Raw genomic sequence first — 23017 nt, forward strand, 5'->3', positions numbered from 1 at the left:
TGCCATATCACAAGATAAATCAATACCAATATTTAGATGTATCGTCTCTGGATTAGTGTGTGTGTGTGTGTGTGTGTGTGTGTGTGTGTCTATCCCAGGAAATGTAAGTTACCTTCTGTGACTCAAGGATTGCCCATCTTCAAAATGGGAGCAAAGAAACCTTCCTTATATGATCTTTGGGAGGAGAAAATGAGAAAACCTAAGCAGGTTTGTCACATTGGGCCCTTTCAGAAACTGGCCTCACCCTGCCTTCTCCCTCAACATAAAAAGGTTACTTTGATACTTACCATTCCAGTTATGTATTGTTGTGTAACAAACCATCATAGAACTTAGTGGCAATTAACAATTGTTCTTCTCACCAACACTGTGGGTCAGGAATTTGGATAGGGAAGAGCAGAGACAGATTTTCTTTGTTCCATAATATCTAAAACCTCAGCTGGAAAAACTCAGAGGTTCAGGATGACTTCATGGCTAGGGCTGATATCATTTGAAGCTATCTAGTTGATGCTAGTTATGGGCTGGGTCCTCAGCAGAAACTGCTAACCAGACATCTGCATGTGATATCGCCACTGGCCTGGGCTTCCTCACAACATGGTGATTAGGTTCCAAGTGCAAATAACACAAGAGAAAGGAAATAGAAGCTGCAGTTTCTCAATGCTTATGCCCAGAAACTGCCAAAGCATCACTTTGACATATTCTAATGGTTAAAGATAGGTCATAAGCATGCCCGGGTTCAAGGGGAAAGACCATATACCCTACCTCTTGATGGGAGTGTCAAAAAGTTTGTGGACATGGTTTAAAATCACCATGCTTTCTTTTGGTTCCTTTTATCCTACGAAATTTTCACAATAAGTACCAACAAGTCATATTATTTTTAAATTGTTGTTGTTGTTTATCTTTAAGTGCCCACTGGGGTTTTCAAGGATTGAAGAAGGTTTACATGGTCCTCATACTCTGAAAAACCCAGGGAATTCTGCATGTCTTCTGTGTGCCAGGCACTGTGCTTGCTCCTCGACATAAATTACCCCAGTTATCCCATACAACATACCTGTGATGTAGAGTATTAGCAACTGCATTTACTAAATGAGGTCTTGGGTAACAGAGTCACTGAATGAAAAGATTGATATTGTAACCCAGGTCCTAATGACGTTATAGTCAATGTTATTGCCTTTAACATCGGAGCTGTTTTTGAAAAGAACCCCTGAAGTAAGATCAATAAAAATACGAAAATTGACTCCATAAGTTCTATGTCCTATAAGCTTAAATGTCTACTATGGCAATATATTAATAGAGGAAGATCCATGGAGACACAGTGTTTTATAAATTATATGGGTTCCACAAATGAGAAATATAGTTTGAATATGTGTTGAAAAAACAGTTGGAAAAAAAAAGGTTGAGTGTATTGGCTATGTTTTTATGATCCTGGTGCTCTTAGGTGGATCACACACTGGTTGTCTTGGGATCAGTGTCTTGATCAACGACAACTTCATTGCATAGGTATATGTTCTCATGGGAATGGAGCCTATATGGAAGAGCAGTCCTGGTTTGCATTTTAAATTCTAGTGTTGGTGAGGAAGGACAGAAATGTATCTCATTACTTCATTGCTACTGGAATGGAGAAACAGGCCTCAGTTGAAAGAAGGAAGACATCATATATAATCTAGGAGGGAAGCTGGCAGCTCTTAAGGCAATGGACACATGTTGTTCAATGGGGAATTGTGTGGACTCTCACTGGATACAATGCTAAACTGGATTCCATTTTTGTAGCAAAATGATCAATAATAACTTTAATTCAGGGTACATTAAAGCACTTTCACATCTTTTTCATAAAGCTGGGACCTCCTACCCAGGGCTACTGAACTCAAGGCCTCTGCTCTTGTTAGTAATTGGCCCCCATCTGTCTGTTGATGCCACCATGCTTTAATATCATGAGCCAGAAGGCAATTAATTAAAATAATTCATCTAATCTTCACATTCTTCTCCTGCATTTTCCTGGATGTTTGAGAAGCATGGCAGGTGAAATTCAAGCTGATAGGTGAGGTAAAGAAGAGAGGTGAAGGGATTTATGCAAGGTTATTATAGAATTACTGGGTTAAATCTGGTACCAGGACCCAGAGAGGTCTCCTGAATTTACTACAGCGGCCTCTCCAGCAACCAAACTACTGGCTTTATTCCTTTGCTAAGTGGTATCTCATCTTTCAAGGAATCAATTCAAGGAATCAATTTCTCTCTCTCTCTCTCTCTCTCTCTCTCTCCCCCCCCCCCGTATGTGTGTGTGGAGAGAGAGACAGACAGATGGACATACATATCACATTGTTTTCAAGATTCAGTGGTTATAGGATGAAGAAAAAAATAATAGCTTTATCATTTTCCTTTATGTTCATGTATTTTCTTAACTCTTGATTTTATTGTATAGTATGATTTAAGAGAAAATTTCCCAATGAGCCCCAAAATGAAAAGATGGTACAGAGGGACAGAGCATAATAGTGGTACTGCTAGACAGAGAAATAAATTCAGGAGACCCATCCTATTGGGCCCATGCATAACTTACATCCTTTCCATTAATGGTTACTCCTTTCAAGTGACCATTTTGCTGGCACTATAATAATGGGAACTGATTGAGGTCAATTGGCTGGATTGTTCTATCTACCTGATTGTTTAGTACCTTTTTCCATGCTCTCTAGTGGGCGTTAACATGCATACGAAGGTGTTCACTTTTTGCCTACTCCCAGGAGTCCATCCACATGCCTCCTCACAGACATTTTTGTACTGGATTTTCTCATCTTTCACCTTTCAGAACCCTGAACAAACTGACAATCCATTTTCCACTGCCTGTGAATTCATATATATCCTCACCTTGGGCCAATTTTCTTTGAACCAAGGTGAATGAACAGATGTTATGCACACTGGGAAGCTTTACCCTCAAAATGGGTGTCTTTCAGCCATGGACAGACATTTCTCCAAACAAGACATACAGGTGGCCAACAGACACATAAAAAGATGCTCACCATCACTTATCATCAGGGAAATGCAAATCAAAACTACAATGAGATATTACACCTGTCATAATGGCTGAAATTAACAACAGAAGAAACAACAGGTGTTGGTGAGAATGTGGAGAAAAAGGAACACTCGTGCACTGTTGGTGGAAATGTGAACTGGTGCAGCCACTCTGGAAAACAGTATGGACGTTCCTCAAAAAGTTAAAAATATAACTTATGATCTAGTAATAGCTTATGATCTAGTATGATCTAGTAATTGCACTACTGGGTAGTTACCCAAAGAGTACAAGAACACTAATCCAAATGGACACGTGAGCCCTGATGTTTATAGCAGCATTACTTAACAATAACCAAATTATGGAAACAGCCCAAGTGTCCACTGATTGATGAATGGGTAAAGATGTGGTTTATATATACAATGGAATATTATTCAGCCATAAAAAAGAAGGAAATCTTGCCCTTTGAAACATGGATGGAGCTAGAGAGCATAATACTAAGTGAAATAAGTCAGAGAAAGACAAATACCATATGATTTCACTCATATGTGGAATTTAGGAAACAAAACAAACAAGCAAAGGGAAAAAATGAGAGACAAACCAAGAAAGAGACTCTTAATTATAGAGAACAATCTGATGATTACCAGAGGAGAGGAGAGAGGGGGATGGGTTAAGTAGGTGATGGGGATTAAGGAGTGCACTTGTCCAGATGAGCACTGGGTGTTGTATAGAAGTGCTGAATCACTGTATTGTACACCTGAAACTAATATAACAGTATATGTTAAATAACAAATTAAAATAGAATTTTTTTTTTTTTTTTTTTAAAGATTTTATTTATTTATTTGAGAGAGAGAATGAGATAGAGAGAGAGCATGAGAGGGGGGAGGGTCAGAGGGAGAAGCAGACTCCCTGGTGAGCAGGGAGCCCGATGCGGGACTCGATCCTGGGACTCCAGGATCATGACCTGAGCTGAAGGCAGTCGCTTAACCAACTGAGCCACCCAGGCGCCCTAAAATAGAATTTTTTTTTTAAAAAAAGCATCCTTCTGGCTCTTTGTTGAGACTACACTGAAAGAAGGCAAGTATAAAAGTAGGTAAATTATATAAAGCTATCGGAATAATATAGACAAGACTTAGGTCTCTCATGTCAGCATGGTAGCATTAGAGGCCATGATAAATGAATGAATTCTGAACAACTTAACAAGTCTCAATTCATTTAAGCAGATTTAAATCATACAAAGACCGTTCTCCGACCACAGTGTAATTAAATTAGAAATCAATAACAAAAAGATAACTGAAAACTCTCCAAATATTTGGAAACTCAGTAACAAATTTCAAAATAACCCATAGACTGAAGAAGAAAGAAAAAAGTGAAACTATAAAGATTTTAGGATGGAATTAAAATAAAAATAAAACATACCAAACATGTGGCATGCAGCTAAAGCAGTAAAGAGGGGGGGAAAAAGAAGGAAAACAGAAACAGACTCATAAATACAGACAAGAAACTGGTGGTAGTTGGAGGGGAAAGGATTAGAAGAATGGGAAAACTAAAGGAATAGGATTAAGAGGTAAAAACTTCCAGTTATAAAATAAGTAAGTATCAAGGATGAAAATTATAGCACAAAGAATACAGTTCATGATATTTTAATATTGTTTATAGTGACAGATGTTAACTACATTTATCATGGTGAGCAATGAGTAATGAACTGTTCAATCACTAATCTTGTACACCTAAAGCTAACACTGTATGTCAACTATAATGCAATAATAAAACTTAAAAAAATACAGCAATAGATGCTTATGTTAAAGATTTTATTTATTTATTTGGCAGAGAGAGACACAGCGAGAGAGGGAACACCAGCAAGGGTAGTAGGAGAGGGAGAAGCAGACTTGCCACTGAGCAGAGAGCCCGATGTGGGCTGGATCCCAGGACTCTGGGATCATAACCTGAGCCGAAGGCAGACGCTTAATGACTGAGCCACCCAGGCACCGATCCTTATGTTAAAGAAAAAGAATGACCTCAGGGGATGGGTGAGTAAGTGGAGATTAAGAAAAAAAAAATGGATATCTTTCAGGGCTACCTCTGAATGAGGCTTATTGCAGCAGCATTCCATTTTCAACTTGCACCCACATACTGGGCCAACCCATCCACGAATGAGGCTCAGGCCATTTCTTTCTCAGTCAGCTGCTCATAAGGGATCTCTCATGGCCATAAATGTGAGTTGAGACCTGAAGCTGTGATGTAAAAGGTTTTCTTTTTTTCTTTTTTAAGGATTTTATTTATTTGTCAGAGAGAGAGAGAGAGGAAGAAAGAAAGAGAGAGCAAGTGAGTGTACAAGCAGGGGGAGCTGCAGGCAGAGGGAGAAGCAGGCTTCCCACTGAGCAAGGAGCCCGATGTGGAACTTGATCCCAGGACCCTGGGATTATGACCTGAGCCGATGGCAGACGCTTAACCAACTGAGCCACCCAGGCGCCCCTAAAAGTTTTGATAATTGGGCTACCCACTCTAATAGTTTAATTGTGCTTTCTGAACGTTCCCATGCCAAAACTCAGCCATGTTGCTTCTTATTTATTTACTTAGTTATTTATTTTTATTATGTTCTTCTAATTTACAATGAATTGTTGCTGGGTCCAATCAAACTCATGATTTTGTGGGTCTGACAGTATCCAGCTCATGATGGGAAACTCTGGCTATATGTTCGCTTGGTGTTGAAGGATCAGGTTTTCTGCCTCTGTCAAGGCCCAATAACATGCCAGGGGCTCTTTTTTGAATGGTGTCTAATTCTTCATTTTAAATGGTATGGCCTTCCTCCAGAATATCAGAGAGTATGTTGTAAATCTCCTATTGATGCTTGCTATTAATTCTACATTTAATCTATTCTTCTCCATGTACCTCTGATACCATAAGATCTGTTAGGTCATATGGCCCAAGCAGAGGGCTGCTTATATCCCACTGGACCTGCTGCAGGGCATTTTCCTACTCAGGCCACACTCAAAGTTGTTACCTTTGCATACCACTTGGTAAATGGGTCAAAACAGTATTCCCAAGTATTCCCAGTATTCCCAATTTGGAATATGCTGCCTCCACAGTCTGTCAGATTTGTCATCTACCCCACCTGATGGAAGGATGAAAATGCTGTAATGTGTCCTGTGTTTTCATAAGGTTGTCTCACTATGCCCAAGCCGCTAGACCCCTAAAAATTTCACTGATATGAATTTGTAATGGTTTTATCTCCCACTCTCTGAAGCATATATGTTTTACTAAAGACTTGAATGTACTTTGAGTTCTTTCTCATCTGATCCAATTAACATGATGCCATCTATATAGCAAACCAAAAGGATGTTCTGCAGAATGTCCACATGTTCCACATCTCTTGAGACTATATTGTAACAGAATTTGAGTATTAACATATCCCTGGGACAAAGCCACAAATTAATATGTTGTTTAAATCATGGGAATGTAAACTGCACCTGGACATTCTTCATGTTAGGATGGAAAAGAACGTATTTGTTAGATTAGTGGCCACATAGCATGTACTTGAAGCCATGTTAATTTGCTCTAGCAAAGATATCACTTTCAACACAGCAGATGCAATTGGAGCTAATACTTGTTTGAGTTTGTGATAGTTTACTCTCTTCTTTCATAATCCCTCTGGTCCAGACTGATGAATTAAATGGGAAAATGATGGGCATCATTATTTAAGTCCTGCATCCGTTAAGTCTTTAAGGGTGGCAACAAATTTCTACCAATCCCCATAGGATTTCATATTCTTTCTTTTTTTTTTTTAGTGTCTTGACTAAAGTGTAGAGCTTCAGAGGATTCCACTTGGATTTCCCCAGAATGATAATGTTTTCCTCACAGGCTAAGGAACCAATGTGGAGGTTCTGCCGCCTATCATATATATCCATTCTAATTATATATTTGTGGATCAGGGAGATGACAAGCAGATGATTTCATGGACTCTTTAGAACAACAATCAGCCAGACATGGACAAACTCATTAGAATCACAGTGAGTCAGCCTGGGCTAATTCATATGCTCCCTCTCCAACAGAAGACCATGAAAATGTTTCAGGTCTTCAGGCATCAATGTCAACAAGAGTCCTATGTCCAAAAACAAAAAATGCTCCCAGTGTACAATTAGCTAAGGACATGTCCAAAGGTCCCTTTGGAAAAAGACTAAGAACCATTAATATATAATCTTGCTATAGAATTGCAACATCCTTCTTTCTGTGTACCTGATATCTGTGTTGTCCCTTTATGCTGATAAGACAATATACTCAGGGGAGTTGGTCTGTTGGATTAAGTGCTAAAGTGAGAGTCAGCAGGCATGTGTCCCATAATCTGACCCATCAGTCTTTGTAGCATATGAGGTAGACCACATCCTCTCTCACCATGTTCAGTGCCCAGTAAATGCCAACTCTTATTTTATAATGAACTAAATGTCCTGTGGTGCTTTTGAGTAATTTTGGAATACAAGGCCCTACAAAAATATTCAGACCCACATCCAAACATTCTAGAATGGAGGTTTTTATTTTATTTTTTACAAAAATGTTTATTTCTTTTAATTTTAATGCCAATATAGCTAACAAAGAGCATATTAGTTTCAGGTGTACAATACAATGATTCAACAATTCAATGCATGACCCAGTGCTCATCACAACAAGTGCACTCCTTAATCCCCATCACCTATTTAACCCATCCCTCCATGCACTTCCCCTCTGGTAAACATCAGTTTGTTTTCTATAGTCAAGAGTACATTTCTGGGTTTGTCTTTCTCTCTCTCTTTTTTTTCCTTTGCTCATTTGTTATGTGTCTTAAATTCCACATATGAACAAAATTTTGTGGTATTTGTTTTTCTGTGACTGACTTTTTTCATTTAGCATTATACTCTCTAGCTCCATGTATGTTGTTGCAAATGGCTAGATTTCATTCTTTTTATGGCTGAAAAATTTTCCATTATATAGACATAGATGATATATAGATATAGAGATATAGATAGGTATAGATATAGATGATAGATAGATAGATAGATAGATAGATAGATAGATAGATAGATAGATATAGATCTGTCTATTGCCTTTTCTTTATCTATTCATCTATCAATAGACACATGGGCTGTTTCCATAATTTGGCTGTTATAGATAATGCTGCTATAAACATCTGGATTCATGTATCCCCTTGAATTACTATTTTTGTATTCTTTGCGTAAATATCTACTAGTGCAATTGCTGGATCATAGGGTAGTTCTATTTTTAAATTTTGAGGAACCCCCATACTGTTTTCCACAGTGGCTGCACCAGTTTGCATTCCCACCAACAGTGCATGAGGGTTTCTTTTCCTCCGTATCCTTGACAACACTTGTTGTTTCTTGTGTTTTTGATTTTAGCCATTCTTAGGTGGTATCTCGTAGTTTTGGTTTGCATTTCCCTGATGCTGAGGGTTGTTGAGCACCTTTAATGTATCTGTTGAACATCTGGATGTCTTCTTTTGAGAAATGTCCATTCAAGCCTTCTGCCCATTTTTAACTGGATTGTTTTTTGGGTGTTGAGTTGTATACATTTTTTTTATATTTTGAATACTAACCCTTTATTGAATATGTCATTGCAAATATCTTCACCCATTCTGTAGGTTGCCTTTTAGTTTTGTTGATTGTTTCCTTTGATGTGCAGAGCTTTTTATTTTGATGTAGTCTCAATAGTTTATTTTTGCTTTTATTTCCCTTGCCTCAAGAGATATATGTAGAAGAATGATGCTACAGCCAATATAAGAGACATTACTGCCTGTGCTCTCTTCTAGGATTTTTATGGTTTCAGGTCTCACATTTAGGTTTTTCTTCCATTTTGAATTTATTTTTGTGGATGGTATAAGAAACTGATTTTTTTTCATTCTTTTGCACGTAGCTGACCAGTTTCCCCAACACCATTTGTTAAAGAGGCTGTCTTTTTCCCATTGGATGTTCTTTCCTGCTTTGCCAAAGATTAATTGGCCATGTAATTGTGAGTTTATTTTTGAGTTTTCTATTCTGTTCCATTGATCTGTGTGTCTATTTTTATGCCAGTACTTCACTGTTTTGATTACTATAACTTTGTAATAAAACTTGAAGTCTGGAGTTGTGATAACTCCAACTTCGTTTTTCTTTTTTTTTTTTTTTTTTACTCCCAGGCTTTATTTTATTTACTTTTGCATTTAAATGGGTTTTTTTTAGTTTTTATTGTTATGTTAATCACCATACATTACATCATTAGTTTTAGATGTAGTGTTCCATGATTCATTGTTTGCGTATAACACCCAGTGCTCCATGCAGAACGTGCCCTCTTTAATACCCATCACCAGGCTAACCCATCCTCCCACCCCCCTCCCCTCTAGAACCCTCAGTTGGTTTTTCAGAGTCCATCATCTCTCATGGTTCATCTCCCCCTCCGATTTCCCCCCCTTCATTCTTCCCCTCCTGCTATCTTCTTCTTTTTTTTTCTTAACATATATTGCATTATTTGTTTCAGAGGTACAGATCTGAGATTCAACAGTCTTGCACAATTCACAGTGCTTACCAGAGCACATACCCTCCCCAGTGTCTATCACCCAGTCACCCCATTCCTCCCACCCCACGCCCCACTCCAGCAACCCTCAGTTTGTTTCCTGAGATTAAGAATTCCTCATATCAGTGAGGTCATATGATACAGTATGTCTTTCTCTGTTTGACTTATTTCGCTCAGCATAATACCCTCCAGTTCCATCCACATCGTTGCAAACGGCAAGATCTCATTCCTTTTGATGGCTGCATAGTATTCCATTGTATATATATACCACATCTTCTTTATCCATTCATCTGTCGATGGACATCTTGGCTCTTTCCACAGTTTGGCTATTGTGGACATTGCTGCTATAAACATCGGGGTGCACATACCCCTTCGGATCCCTACATTTGTATCTTTGGGGTAAATACCCAGTAGTGCAATTGCTGGATCGTGTGGTAGCTCTATTTTCAACTTTCTGAGGAACCTCCATACTGTTTTCCAGAGTGGCTGCACCAGCTTGCATTCCCACCAACAGTGTAGGAGGGTTCCCCTTTCTCTGCATCCCCGCCAACATCTGTCATTTCCTGACTTGTTAATTTTAGCCATTCTAACTGGTGTGAGGTCATATCTCATTGAGGTTTTGATTTGGATTTCCCTGATGCCGAGCGATGTTGAGCACTTTTTCATGTGTCTGTTGGCCATTTGGATGTCTTCTTTGGAAAAATGTCTGTTCATGTCTTCTGCCCATTTCTTGATTGGATCATTTGTTCTTCGGGTGTTGAGTTTAAGAAGTTCTTTATAGATTTTGGATACTAGCCCTTTATCTCATATGTCATTTGCAAATATCTTCTCCCATTCTGTCGGTTGTCTTTTGGTTTTGTTGACTGTTTCCTTTGCTGTGCAAAAGCTTTTTATCTTGATGAAGTTGCAATAGTTCATTTTTGCCCTTGCTTCCCTTGCCTTTGGCAATGTTTCTAGGAAGAAGTTGCTGTGGCTGAGGTCGAAGAGGTTGCTGCCTGTGTTCTCCTTTAGGATTTTGATGGACTCCTGTCTCACATTGAGGTCTTTCAACCATTTTGAGTCTATTTTTGTGTGTGGTGTAAGGAAATGGTCCAGTTTCATTCTTCTGCATGTGGCTGTCCAATTTTCGCAACACCATTTGTTGAAGAGACTGTCTTTTTTCCATTGGACATTCTTTCCTGCTTTGTCAAAGATGAGTTAACCATAGAGTTGAGGGTCCATTTCTGGGCTCTCTATTCTGTTCCATTGATCTATGTGTCTGTTTTTGTGCCAGTACCATGCTGTCTTGAGGATGACAGCTTTGTAATAGAGCTTGAAGTCTGGAATTGTGATGCTGCCAGCTTTGCTTTTCTTTTTCAACATTCCTCTGGCTATTCAGGGTCTTTTCTGGTTCCATACAAATTTTAGGATTATTTGTGCCATTTCTTTGAAAAAAGTGGATGGTATTTTGATGGGGATTGCATTGAATGTGTAGATTGCTCTAGGTAGCATTGACATCTTCACAATATTTGTTCTTCCAATCCATGAGCATGGAACGTTTTTCCATTTCTTTTTTTTTTTTTTTTTTTTTAAAGATTTTTATTTATTTATTTGAGACAGAGAGAATGAGAGAGAGCGAGCACATGAGAGGGGGGAGGGTCAGAGGGAGAAGCAAACTCCCCGCCGAGCAGGGAGCCCGATGCGGGACTCGATCCAGGGACTCCAGGATCATGACCTGAGCCGAAGGCAGTCGCTTAACCAACTGAGCCACCCAGGCGCCCCGTTTTTCCATTTCTTTGTGTCTTCCTCAATTTCTTTCATGAGTATTTTATAGTTTTCTGAGTACAGATTCTTTGCCTCTTTGGTTAGATTTATCCCTAGGTATCTTATGGTTTTGGGTGCAATTGTAAATGGGATCGACTCCTTAATTTCTCTTTCTTCTGTCTTGTTGTTGGTGTATAGGAATGCCACTGATTTCTGTGCATTGAGTTTTATATCCTGCCACATTACTGAATTCCTGTATGAGTTCTAGCAGTTTTGGGGTAGAGTCTTTTGGGTTTTCCACATAAAGTATCATATCATCTGCAAAGAGTGAGAGTTTGACTTCTTCTTTGCTGATTTGGATGACTTTGATTTCTTTTTGTTGTCTGATTGCTGTGGCTAGGACTTCTAATACTATGTTGAATATCAGCGGTGACAGTGGACATCCCTGCCGCATTCCTGACCTTAGGGGGAAAGTTCTCAGTTTTTCCCAATTGAGAATGATATTTGCTGTAGGTTTTTCATAGATGGCTTTTATGATATTGAGGTATGTACCCTGTATGCCTATACTCTGAAGAGTTTTGATCAAGAAAGGATGCTGTACTTTGTCAAATGCTTTTTCTGCATCTATTGAGAGGATCATGGATACAAAAATTCTCACCAAAATACTAGCCAATAGGCTCCAACAGTACATTAAAAGGATTATTCACCACGACCAAGTGGGATTTATCCCTGGGCTGCAAGGTTGGTTCAACATCCGCAAATCAATCAACGTGATACAATACATTAACAAAAGAAAGAACAAGAATCATATGATCCTCTCAATAGATGTTTTTCTTTTTCAACATTGCATTGGGTATTCAGTCTTTTGTGCTCCCATACAAATTTGAGAATTGTTTGCTTTATATGTGTGAAAAATTCTGTTGGTATTTTGATAGGGATTACATTGAATGTGGAAATTGCTTTGGGTGGTATAGATATTTTAACAATATTTGTTCTTCCAATGCATGAGCATGGTTGTCTTTCCATTTCTTTGTGTCATTTTCAATCTCTTTCATAAGCATTCTATACTTTTCACAGTACAGGTCTTTGGTTAAGTTTATTCCTAGGTACCTTATTATTTTTGATGCAATTACAAATAGGATTGTTTTCTTAATTTCTCTTTCTACTGCTTCATTTTTAATGTATAGAAATGCAACAGATTTCTGCACATTTATTTTGTGTCCTATGACTTTACTGAATTCATTTATCAGTTCTAGTAGTTTTTTGGTGGAATCTCTCAGGTTTTCTATATATAGTATCATGTCATCTGAAAATAGTGAGAGTTTGACTTCTTCCTTATCATTGGGGATGACTTTTATTCCTTTTTGTTGTCTGCTTGCTGTAGGTAGGACTTCTGGTACTATGTTGAATAAAAGAGGTGAGAGTGGACATCCTTGTCTTGTTCTGACCTTGGATGGAAAGCTCTGTTTTTCCTCATTGAATATGACATTCACTGTGGGTTTTTCATATATAGCCTTTATTATGTTGAGGTATGTTCCCTCTAAACCTACTTTCTTGAGGGTTTTTATCATGAATGGATGCTATACTTTTTCCAATGCTTTTTCTGCATCTATTGAAATGATCGTATGTTTTTTGTCCTTTCTCTTATTGATGTGATGTATCATGTTGATTGATTTGTGAATACTGAACCACCCTTGCATACTGGGAGTAAATCCTACTTGAGCATGGTGAATGTTTTTTTAAATGTAATGTTCGATTCAGTTTGCTAATATTCTGTCGAGAATTTTTGCATCTATGTTCATCAGAGATACTGGCCTGTAGTTCTCTTTTCTTGTGGCATCTTTATCTGCTTTTGGTATCAGGTTAACACCACCCTCATAGAAGGAATTTGAAAGTTTTCCTTATTCTTCAATTTTTTGGAATAGTTTGAGAAGATTAACTATTAACTCTCCTTTAAGTGTTTGGTAGAATTCCCCTGTGAAGCTGACTGATCCTGGACCTTTGCTTATTGGGATTTTTTTGATTACTGATTCAATCTCTTTGCTGATAATGAATCTGTTCAAATTTTCTATTTCTTCCTGCTTCAGTTTTGGTAGGTTATATGTTTCTAGAAATTTATCCATTTCTTCTAGGTTGTCTAATTTGTTGGCATATAGTTTTTCATATTTCTGTGGTGATGATTACTATTTCTCCTCTTTCATTTGTGATTCTATTATTTGAGTCCTTTCTCTTTTCTTGAGGACTCTGGTTAGAGTTTTATCAATTTTGTTGATCTTTTCAAAGAAACCACTCCTGGTTTCATTGATCTGTTCTACTGTTTTTTTAGTTTCTATATCATTTATTTCTGCTCTAATCTTTATTATTTCCTTCCTTCTGCTTGTTTTGGTTTTTTTGTTCTTTTCCTAGCTCCTTTAGGTATATGTTTATGTTATTTACTTGAAATTTTTCTTGCTTCTTGAAGTAGGCCTGTACTGCTATAAACTTCCCTCTTAAAACCGCTTTTGCCTCATCCCAAAGGTTTTGGACTGCTGTGTTTTCATTTTTGCTTGTTTTTGTGTACCTTTTGATTTCTTCTTTGATTTCTTGGTTGACCCATTCATTGTCTAGTAGCATGTGTTTTAACCCCCATGTATTTGTGGCCTTTCCAGATTTTTTCTTGTGGTTGATTTCTAGCTTCATAGCATTGTAGTCACAAAAGATGCATGGTATTGGTATGTATTCATTCTTTTTTAATTTGTTGAAGTTTCTTTTGTGGCCTCATGTGTGAACTACTCTGGAGAATGTTCCATGTGCACATGATAATAATGTGTATTCTGCTGTTTTAGAATGGAATGTTTTGAATATATCAGTTAAATCCATCTTATCCAGTGTACTGTATAAAGCCACTGTTTCCTCGTTGATTTTCTGTTTGCATGATCTGTCCATTAACATAAGTGGGGTGTTAATGTCCCCTACTATTATTGTATTACTATTGATTAGTTCCCTTATCTTTGTTATTTTTTAAATTTATTTAATTTTATTATGTTATGTTAGTCACCATACAATACATCATTAGTTTTTGATGTAGTGATCCACGATTCATTGTTTTCATATAACACCCAGTGCTCCATGCAGTACGTGCCCTCCTTAATAACCATCACCAGGCTAATCGATCCCCCACCCCCCTCTCCTCTAAAACCCTCAGTTTGTTTCTCAGAGTACATAGTCTCTCATGGTTTGTCTCTCCTTCCGATTTCCCCCTCCTTCATTTTTCCCTTCCTTCTCCTAATGTCCTCCAGCTATTCCTTATTTCCACAAATAAGTGAAACCATATGATAATTGACTTTCTCTGCTTGACTTATTTCACTTAGCATAATCTCCTCCAGTCCCATCCATGTTGATGTAAAAGTTGGGTATTCATCCTTTCTGATGGCTGAGTAATATACCATTGTATATATGGACCACATCTTCTTTAGCTATTCATCTGTTGAAGGCCATCTCGGCTCTTTCCACAGTTTGGGTATTATAGACACTGCTACTATGAACATTGGGGTGCATATGGCCCTTCTTTTCACTACGTCTGTGTCTTTGGGGTAAATACCCGGGAGTGCAATTGCTGGGTCATAGGGTAGCTCTATTTTTAACTTTTTGAGGAAACTCCCCACTGTTTTCCAAAGTGGCTGTACCAACTTGCATTCCCACCAACAGTGTAAGAGGGTTCCCCTTTCTCCACAACCTCTCCAACATTTGTTGTTTCTTTCCCTGTCCATTTTTGCCATTCTAACTGGTGTAAGGTGGTATCTCATGTGGTTTTGATTTGAATTTCCCTGATGGTTAATGATGATGAACATTTTTTCATGTGTCTGTTAGCCATTTGTATGTCTTCTTAGGAGAAGTGTCTGTTCATGTCTTCTAACACATTTTTTGACTTGATTATTTGTTTTTTGGGTGTTGAGTTTGAGAAGTTCTTTATAGATCTTGGAAATCAGCGCTTTGTCTGTAGTGTCATTTGCAAGTATCTTCTCCCATTCTGTGGGTTGCTTCTTTGTTTGGTTGACTGTTTCCTTTGCTGTGCAGAAGCTTTTTATCTTGATGAAGTCCCAAAAGTTCATTTTTGCTTTTGTTTCACTAGCCTTTGGAGATGTATGTTGAAAGACATTGCTGTGGCCGATGTTGAAGAGGTTACTGCCTATGTTCTCCTCTAGGATTTTGATGGATTCCTGTCTCACATTGAGGTCTTTCATCCATTTTGAGCTTATCTTTGTGTATGTTGTTAGAGAATGGTCGAGTTTCATTCTTCTGTATATAGCTGTCCAATTTTCCCAGCACCATTTATCAAAGAGACTGTCTTTTTTCCATTGCATATTTTTTCCTGCTTTGTCAAAGATTATTTGACCATAGAGTGGAGGGTTCATATCTGGGCTCTCTATTCTGTTCCATTGGTCTATATGTCTGTTTTTGTGCCAGTACCATGCTGTCTTGGTGATCACTGCTTTGTAATATAGCTTGAAATCTGGCAATGTGATGCCCCCAGCTTTGTTTTTCTTTTTCAACATTCCCTTGGTGATTTGGGGTCTTTTCTGATTCCAAACAAATTTTAGGATTGTTTGTTTCAGTACTTTGAAAAATGTCATTGGAACTTTGATCAGGATGGCGTTGAAGGTATAGATTGCTCTGGGTAGCATAGACATTTAAACAGTGTTTATTCTTCGGATCCATGAGCATGGAATATTTTTGCATCTTTTTTGTCATCTTCAATTTCTTTCATGAGTGTTCTGTAGTTCCTAGAGTATAGATCCTTTACCTCTTTGGTTAGGTTTATTCCAAGGTATCTTATGGTTTTTGGTGCTATTGTAAATGGAATCATTTCTCTGATTTCTCTTTCTACACTTACATTGTTAGTGTATAAGAAAGCAACTGATTTCTGTGCATTGATTTTGTATCCTGCCACATTACTGAATTGCTATATGAGTTCTAGTAATTTGGGGGTGGAGTCTTTTGGATTTTCCACATAAAGTATCACGTCACCTGTGAAGAGAGAGAGTTTGACTTCTTCTTTGCCAGTTTGAATACGTTTTATTTCTTTTTGTTGTCTGGTTGCTATTGCCAGGACTTCTAGTACTATGTTGAACAATAGTGGTGAGAGTGGGCATCCTTGTCGTATTCCTGATCTTAAGGGAAAGGCTCTCAGCTTTCCCCCATTGAGGATGATATTCGCTGTGGGTTTTTCAATAGATGGATTTTATGAACTTGAGGATTTTTCCTTCTATCCCTATACTCTGAAGAGTTTTAATCAAGAAAGGATGTTGTATTTTGTCAAATGCTTTTTCTGCATCAATTGAGAGGACCATATGGTTCTTCTCTCTCCTCTTATTAATGTGTTCTATCACATTGATTGATTTGTGAATGTTGAACCATCCTTGCATTCTGGGGATAAATCCCACTTGGTCATGGTGGATGATCCTTTTAATGTATTGTTGGATCCTATTAGCTAGGATTTTGCTGAGGATTTTGGAATCCATATTCATCAGGGATATCGGTCTGAAATTCTCCTTTTTGATGGGGTCTTCACCTGGTTTGGGGATTAAGGTAATGCTGGCCTCATAGAATGAGTCTGGAAACTTTCCTTCTCTTTCTATTTTTAAGAAACAGCTTCAGGAGAATAGGTATTATTTCTTCTTTGAATGTTTGGTAGAATTCCCCAGGGAATCCATCAGGCCTTGGACTCTTGTTTTTTGGGAGGATTTTGATCACTGCTTCAATCTCATTACTGGTTATTAGCCTATTCAAGTTGTCAATTTCTTCCTGTTTCAGTCTTGGGAGTTTATAGGTTTCCCAGAAGGCGTCCATTTCTTCCCGGTTGTTTAATTTATTGGCATATAGTTGTTGATAATAATTTCTAATAATTGTTTCTATTTCCTAAGTGTTAGTCATGATCTCTCCCCTTTCATTCATAATTTTATTAATTTGGGTCCTTTCTCTTTTCTTTTGGATAAGTTGGACAGTGGTTTATCGATCTTATTAATTCTTTCAAATAACCAGCTTCTAGTTTTGTTGATCTGATCTACCATGTTTCTGGTTTCTAATTCATTGATCTCTGCTCTAATCTTAATTATTTCTCTTCTAATGCATGCCTTAGGCATCATTTGTTGCTTTTTGTCTAGTCCTTTAAGGTGTAAAGTTAGTTGGTGAATTCGGGATTTTTCTATTTTTTTGAGTGAGGCTTGGATGGCTATGTATTTCCCCTTAGGACTGCCTATACAGTCTCCCATAGGTTTTGGACTGATGTGTTTTCGTTCTCATTGGTTTCCATCAATTGTTTAAGTTCTTTCCTGGTTGACCCAAACATTCTTGAGCAGAGTGGTCTTTAGCTTCCAAGTGTTTGAATTTCTGCCAAATTTTTTCTTGCAATTGAGTTCCAGTTTTAAAGCATTATGGTCTGAGAATGTGCAGGGAATAATTTCAGTCTTTTGGTATCAGTTGAGAACTGATTTGTGACCCAGTATGTGGTCTATTCTGGAGAAAGTTCCATGTGTGCTTGAGAAGAATGAGTATTCTGTTGTTTTAGGGTGGAATGTTCTGTATATATCTATGAGGTCCATCTGGACCAGTGTGTCATTCAAAGCTCTTGTTTCTTTGTTGATTTTCTGCTTAGATGATCTGTCTATTGTTGAGAGTGGAGTATTGAGGTCTCCTACAATTAATGTATTGTTATCAATATGACTCTTTATTTTGGTTAACAGTTGGCTTATGTAGATGGCTGCTCCCATGCTGGGGGCATAGATATTTACAATTGTTAGATCTTCTTCTTGGATAGACACTTTAAGAATGATATAGTGTCCTTCTGTGTCTCTAACTACAGTCTTTAGCTTAAAATCTAATTTGTCTGATATAAGAATTGCTACCCCAGCTTTCTTTTGAGGTCAGCTAGCGTGGAAGATGGATCTCCATCCCTTCCCTCTCAGTCTGGATGTATCTTCAGGTTCAAAATGAGTCTCTTGTAAACAGCATATGGATGGGTCCTGTCTTTTTATCCAATCTGCAACCCTGTGCCATTTTATGGGAGCACTTAAGCCATTCATGTTGAGAGTGATTATTGAAAGATATGAATTTATTTTCATCATGTTGCCTGTGAAGACCTTGTTTCTATAGATCGTCTATGCAAATTTCTATCCTATATCACTCTTGGGGTCTTTCTCCTTTTATAGAACCTCCCTTCATATTTCTTGCAGGGCCGGCTTAGTGGTCACATATTCTTTCAGTTTCTGTCAGTCCTGGAAACTTTGCATCTCTCCATCCATTCTAAATGACAGCCTTGCCGGATAAAGTATCCTTGGCTGCATGTTCTTCTCGTTTATTACCCTGAATATGTCTTGCCAGCCCTGTCTGGCTTGCCAGGTCTCTGTGGATAGGTCTTACATTATTCTGATGTTCCTCCCTCTGTATCTAAGGAATCTCTGTATAATCTCCTTTTCACACATATATATATATATATATATCATGTCAATAAAATATATTACTGACAACTTTTCATGTCAATAAAAATATACTTCCAAAACATCAGTTGCCGGTCAGATACATCTTATGCTATCATACTTTTATCATAACTATTACTGCTTAAATAATGGAGAAATATATAAATCATCTCATATTTTCATCATAACCCTGATTTGCCATATGCTCTCTACTCTTAGTATTTTTTAATATATTCTCCAGATATATTTTATGTGTGTTTGAATATAATTTAAATGCTATATATTCATATGTAAATATGTTTATTTAAAACTAAGTAACATTAGGGGCACCTGGGTGGCTCAGTCAGTTAAGCATCCAACTCCCCTTTTTTTGGCTCAGGTCATGATCTCAGGGTCATGAGCTTGAGCCCTGCGTCAGGCTCCGGACTCCATGGGGAGTCTGCTTCTCTTTCTCTCTCTCTCCCTCTCCCTCTGCCCCTCCTGCCACTCGTGCTTTCTCTCTAATAAATAAATAAATCCTTTAAAAAATAAATAAAACTAAGTAACATTATATATACTATTTTATGCATTTCTTATTTGTATATCACAATCTATTTGCTTTTCTTTAACTTCTTTGTTGTTGAACAACTTTGGATGTTTGATTGCCATTTTTTTCACCTTTGATTTATTTGTTCATAAAACTGAACATAACTGTTCTACTTAGATTCGTTTTTATGTCAGTTATATTACTTATATGCCACTAAATTATGTTTTAATTATTTCTTTCATTTTCTGATGGCTTTAAGTGTATTGTGTTTGGTGATATTAAAATTTTAATTTCCCCATATTATTCCAAACAAAGTATATCATATTTCACTGTAAAAATAGTGAAAGGAGCACTGGTATACCTTTTTTTTTTTTTACTGCTTTCTCAAATATGCAGATATATTCCTTCATTTCTTTTTGGTATCTCTGACCTCCACCTTAACCTTTTACACGTGCCCTCACCTGCATTTTCTTTCTATGATTTGGCGAGTTGGTAATTAAAGCTTAGTTGAGGCAATACAGTGTCCTCCCTGTAGCCCAGTGATGTAAACAGATTATTTCAATCACTAAATTAAAATCCAGGGAATAGTTAGTGACATCAACAAGGTTCAGTTTACATTCTTTAAATGGGATTAATGAGCCCAATATAACATCACTGTTGTGAGAAGACAAAAATTATGGAAAACGTCTAGCCCATGGCAGGGTTTTGTCAATTGTTACTTTCTGCCACATCCCACTTCCTCTCTCCTGTGAAAGAAATTACTTTGGCATTCACTTAGTAGCATTACTGTCATAGAGGCAATGATAAGTGTAAAAGGAAGAAAGGAAAGTATGTGCTCATTATCATAATGTATGACTGAGATTTGGTGGCATTTTTTTGTGTTATGACACATCACCAAATGGAGCTGTGGAATGCAGAGAAAATTAACTACTTTCTTTTATTTCATGCATTATCCTCTTCCCCTTTTTACTGTTTGATTGAACAGCAGGCACATAATTTTCCATGGAGCTTAAGAGGGCAGAATTAATTCCATAATTTAATAAATATTTGTTGGTGCACTGTTGGGGAGAATGCAAACTGGTGCAGACACTGTGGAAAACAGTATGAAGGTTCCCCAGAAAGTTAAAAATAGAACTACCTTATGATCCAGGAATCGCACTACTGGGTATTTACCCAAAGAATACAAGAATACTAATTTAAAGGGATACATGCACCCTTATGTTTATAGCAGCATTATTTACAATATCCAAATATGGAAGGACCCCCAAGTGTCCACTGATGGAGGAATGGATAGAGAATATGTAGTATATATACAATGGAATACTTGGCCATAAAAAAATAATGAAATCTTGCCATTTGCAATGACATGGATAGAGCTAGAGAGTATAATGCTAAGCAAAATAAGTCCTTCAGAGAAAGACAAATACCATGTGAATTCACTCATATGTGGAATTTAAGACACAAAACAAAACAAGCAAAGGGAAAAAATAAGAAAGAGAGAGAGAGGCAAATCAAGAAAAAGACTCTTAACTATACAGAAGAAACTGATGATTACCAAAGGGGAGGTGGGTGGGGAGATGGGTTAAATAGGTGATGGGAATTAAGGAGTACACTTGTTGTGATGAGCACAGGAAGTGTTGAATCACTATATTGTACATCTAAACATATATAATGTATGATAAGTAACTAGAATAACAATAAAAACTTAATATTTATTGAATGCTATAGTCCAAAGACAGGAAATTATAACTACCACACAGAGGTCAGGGGACTGCAGAAAACTATTGTTAATCTTATATGTCCTCCAGAGCCTTTGGGTATAAGACTTGTGAAGAATGAATGCTAAAGTCACCACAAAAATTCATGTTTTATATCTTTTGGAATCCATATAAAGAATGGCTTTTATCCCCATTCTATTTTAAAATGTCATACAAATGTATATCATCAGTAGGACCTAAACCATATTCAGAATCCTGCTGGCCAAGAAATCTGAGAAATGTAATTCATAGGCTTCCAGCTTCTGCAATACAGGGGAGTGCACAGAAGGGGTACAAAGGCTTCCCAGTGCTGGCTGACAATATCTGAAAAAGTCCTCTGAGTTTTATTCCTCTAACATTTCTGATGATTTTTTAGCATACCAGATTTCCTATATTAAATATTTTCTGTTTAAAATACCTAGTGCAACTGGGTATTTACCCCAAAGATACAAATGTAGGGATCCGAAGGGGTATGTGCACCCCGATGTTTATAGCAGCAATGTCCACAATAGCCAAACTGTGGAAAGAGCCAAGATGTCCATCGACAGATGAATGGATAAAGAAGATGTGGTATACATATACAATGGAATATTATGCAGCCATCAAAAAGAATGAGATCTTGCCATTTGCAATGACGTGGATGGAACAGGAGGGTGTTATGCCGAGCGAAATAAGTCAATCAGAGAAAGACATGTATCATATGACCTCACTAATATGAGGAATTCTTAATCTCAGGAAACAAACTGAGGGTTGCTGGAGTGGTGGGGGGTGGGAGGGATGGGGTGGCTGGGTAATAGAGATTGGGGAGGGTATGTGCTATGGTGAGCGCTGTGAATTGTGCAAGACTGTTGAATCACAGATCTGTACCTCTGAAAGAAATAATACATTATATGTTAAAAAAAAAAAAAAGAAGAAGAAGAAGAAGATAGCAAAAGGGGAAGAATGAAAGGGGGGAAATCGGAGGGGGAGACGAACCATGAGAGACGATGGACTCTGAAAAACCAACTGAGGGTTCTAGAGGGGAGGGGGGTGGGAGGATGGGTTAGGCTGGTGATGGGTATTAAAGAGGGCACGTTCTGCATGGAGCACTAGGTGTTATATGCAAATAATGAATCATGGAACACTACATCAAAAAGTAATGATGTAATGTATGGTGATTAACATAACATAATAAAAAAATAAAAATAAATAAAAAAATAAAATACCTAGTGCAGTTTCTCTTCTGCTGACTAAACCCTGAGTGATGTACACTCCCCAAAGATTTTGATTGAATGGTTTTTATACAAGAGGATGGCGATTCATATTTTGAGAAGCAATGTTTTTGAGGGATTTCCTCCCCCCTGCACACAATATTGGAAGGGATAAAATTACATTCCCTCTTTAGGCTTACCTTGTCCTATTGGCTATTTCAGTGGAATATTTCTTGTGTGTGATCTATCCAGTAATTTCTTTGATGAGTAAACATTGCACTAACTTCCAGAAGGACAGGATAGAAAATTAGAGAAACCATTCAACACCTCAGGTAATCTTGGGTAAATTACTGAACCACAAAACGGAAAAGACATGTTCCTGAGAGCCCAGCATTCCAAGTCTTCAGATTTGGTAGTCAGAAATGCACAGCCAATACTGCCAAATTTTCAGTGCTTTTAAGAAACTTTTTCTTGGCATGAAATGACCCTTTCAAATATTGACAAGGAAGTAATAAACAATTTTACTGTTAATCAAAACATATCTGTGTGCCAGACCTAGGGACTTAGGGACCTAGCCCTAGGAACCACTGGTTCATGACCTTGGCTCTAGGACTTTACTGTGCTGGAGCAGAAGGATTCAAGAAAAAAACGAATTGTCTTTTGTATCAAAATGTTCCCAGGCTATGGAGAAGAAAGGCACACAAAACTAATATGCACAGGATATAGGGGCAGCACAGAGGAGGGTGGAATTAAGTCTAAGTAGGACAAAACAGGTTACTGGAGGAAGTGATGTATTATCTGGGTTTCAAGGG

This window comes from Halichoerus grypus, chromosome X, assembly GCF_964656455.1.
Source record: "Halichoerus grypus chromosome X, mHalGry1.hap1.1, whole genome shotgun sequence".
Lineage (NCBI taxonomy): Eukaryota > Metazoa > Chordata > Mammalia > Carnivora > Phocidae > Halichoerus > Halichoerus grypus.